Below are 3,067 nucleotides of genomic sequence, written 5' to 3' on the forward strand. Positions count from 1 at the left end.
ACTCTAACCACATTGGCAATAGCCCTTGATACGCATACCGCGGTTAGTACTTCGTACTTTTGGAAAAAGGGAGGGCATCTTTCAATAAATACATCGTATTGTTCAAAGTTGTTGAGCGGATAACATAATATCTTTGTTTGTAAAATTAGCTAATCTTACTCTAACCACATTGGCAATAGCCCTTGATACGCATACCGCGGTTAGTACTTCGTACTTTTGGAAAAAGGGAGGGCATCTTTCAATAAATACATCGTATTGTTCAAAGTTAGATATTGAGTTAATTTTGCATGGAAGGGAGACTTCAGTGTAGGCGGGTATTTTAGGTGTTTTCAGCAAACAAACGTTACAGTCGTAAACCGTACCTTGGTTATGTTCCAGGGAAACCCTGCTGACAAACGTAATAGCTTCGTAATCAACGATGCATTGATTATTCTCCAAAAAGTCCATACCAAGTATGACGTCTTCCGTCAAGTCATTGGCCACGTAGACCTTTGTCATTTTTTTTTATCTTGGCAATACGGGACGTTCATGACGGCAATTCCTGCCATCGTGATTGGAATTCCGCCAGCTCCAATGAACCTTTCTCCAACGCGTACATCCAATGTGCGCCGATTAGTGTGGTGCATAAAAAAATCCTTTGATATAACTCTTATGGATGCACCGGTATCAACTGGTGCGTAGACCGGGCTTCCATCAATGCAAATACATGTAACGGTGACGATCTTTTGCCATAGTACTAAGGCGATGCGCAGGAGGGGCAATCGTCTCTTCTACGTCGGTTATTGCATGATGTCTGTTGAAATGAAACTTTACGGCCTTGTCTTGAAGGGCAATTGCGACTAAAATGCCCCACCTCACCACAGCGATAACACGGCCGTTTCACGTGTTCTAACTGCCTGCGTTCGCCGAAACCAACACGATTGCCGACCGATGAACGGCGCAAACCTTCGATTTTTCGCTTGAGGTCTTTGATCATCTCTTTGAGATTTTCGAGGTCGCCACTGCTTACGCGTCTAGGAGATTGGCAGTCTGTCACGGCTGCAACGTCTTGTTGGAAATGCGGTGTTTCTAACAAAAGGAGTTTCTTTGCGGAGGCAAAGAAGGTCGGTACCTGGACGTTTTCGTTTATAATTCGTTCGGCTTGTTGTCTATTGCGTAGTCCACCAACTAAGACGTTGTACATAATTTCATTTCTTGTGGTTTGTTCGTTATTTCCCGGATAAGCCATCTTTCCTAAGTTTGAAATTGCGGTAACGAAACTTTTATTCGTTTCACCGATTGCTTGTGTCCGTTGGAACAATTGTTGTCGGGTGCTTCGACATCTTTAGGCAAAACAGGGCTTTCTCCTTTAAGACCTCGTACGTGCATTCGTGCAGAGAACACTCGGGATCCTCCATTTCGAACTTGGTTTCCTCGGGCAAGCTTGACATGAAGGCATGCTTCTTTGCGGCTTCTGTTGCGTCCACGCTTAAACAAAAGCTCTCGAACCAGGGGCGGATCTAGGGGGGGCGAATGGGGCGATCGCCCCCCTAGACCTGGCCGTAGAACAAAAAAAATTAAAAAAAAAATAAATAAAAAAAAGCATGCACTTTTACATTAAAAAAACTTTTAAATTAAAAAAAAGTATGCACTTGTTGTAGTTGCCACAAAAACACGAATCATAAAACAGGTTTTCTATGGCTTTGACCTGACGTGGGCTATCTTGTTGTGTATCGTGAAACGTCACAGTATCGTATTTATGCGTCACAATGGCTGCATTTGTCTCCTGATTAGTTATGAAAATATACCGTATTACGTGGTAATTTTAACCTAGAACTTAGAAGCAGATAAGCAGTTGCTTACTTTGGCATTTTAATTCGTACAAAATGAAACGAAATCAGTATCAAGCAACCTTAGATGGATTTATTAAAAAGCGAGAATGCCTTGTAAATAGCAGCGAGAATGTGGTTGGTGAAAGCGCACATTGTTCAACTTTAGGGTCTGACTGCGAGAAAAGTGACAACATGGTTGCTAAGTGTTCTACGACAACAGAAGAAATGGCGGATCCGCCAACCTTTCAGCGATCCAATGACATAGGATGTTATGTCGGGAATCAGGGGCGTATCCAGGAATTTAAAAAGGGGGGGGGGGGTCCGCAAGTTTTTGCTTAGAAAATGGACGCGTATAAAACGTAACGTACTCCATAAAAACATACAATGACTAACATAAATAATAACGCACATAATAGGAAACGGGTAAGATTGGTTTTAAACTACAATAATACGACTGCTGTTTCTGTTTGTAACGTGTGGCCTGAACTACGATTTACGTATTTTGCAATGCGTGATCACAATCAGGAATTGTGACGCTCAATATTACGTAACAAAAACAGCATTGTGTCAAACAAACGGTTTTTATCCGGAATAAGAATTACAAACTCACATGAACTTACTTGTATTTATTTCATAAACGAAAGTATTTATTTAATAAGCGAAATATCGATCAAGTTAAGAAAAATGCCAGCAAAGAAAACCATCCGTAGACAGGCAGCCATCTCGTCCTTTTTTTCTCCGTCTGATAACGCCAGCAGTACATCAAATAAAACTGCGAAATCGTGTAAGGTTTTGGAAAGTGAGTACGCGGCGTCATCAGGTGTAGCTGTCTGTGAATACCGAGATTGCCAATGTGAATACCGAGATTGCCAATGTGAATACCGAGATTGCCAATGTGAATACCGAGAATGCCAATGTGAATACCGAGAATGCCAATGTCAGCGAAATGGATATTGGCCATTATGTTAATGTTTCTGAAATTGAGCCGTCCCAGAAATATCTCATATTAAAGAATGCTTGGGAGCCAAGTCTTGGTTTTACTTTTGGAAAAAATAAAAGAACTGTATCAGGAAAAATAAAATATTTGTCTTTTCAACTTACGTGGTTGAAACGATTTCCTTGGTTGTCTTACAGCAAATTGCTTGACGGGGCGTTTTGTCGATGTTGTGTTTTGTTTGGGCCGGGCACGGCAGGGGGTAATAAGATAAACGTGTTGGTAGTCAAACCTCTGACAAACTGGAAAGAACCCTTGGATA

The 3,067-nt window shown here is 41.5% G+C and overlaps 1 long non-coding RNA gene across 1 annotated transcript; it reads right to left on the reverse strand.

Moving 5' to 3' along the window:
* Positions 1–2,422: 2,422 nt before the first annotated feature.
* On the reverse strand, positions 2,423–3,009 carry LOC113475568. Its single transcript, XR_003397313.1, has 2 exons — positions 2,913–3,009; positions 2,423–2,851 (listed from the first exon to the last, which is right to left on the reverse strand). It is a non-coding gene; the product is annotated as an uncharacterized LOC113475568 (long non-coding RNA).
* Between the last annotated feature and the right edge of the window lie 58 nt (positions 3,010–3,067).

This window comes from Ciona intestinalis, unplaced genomic scaffold (assembly GCF_000224145.3).
Source record: "Ciona intestinalis unplaced genomic scaffold, KH HT001027.1, whole genome shotgun sequence".
NCBI classification, from domain to species: domain Eukaryota; kingdom Metazoa; phylum Chordata; class Ascidiacea; order Phlebobranchia; family Cionidae; genus Ciona; species Ciona intestinalis.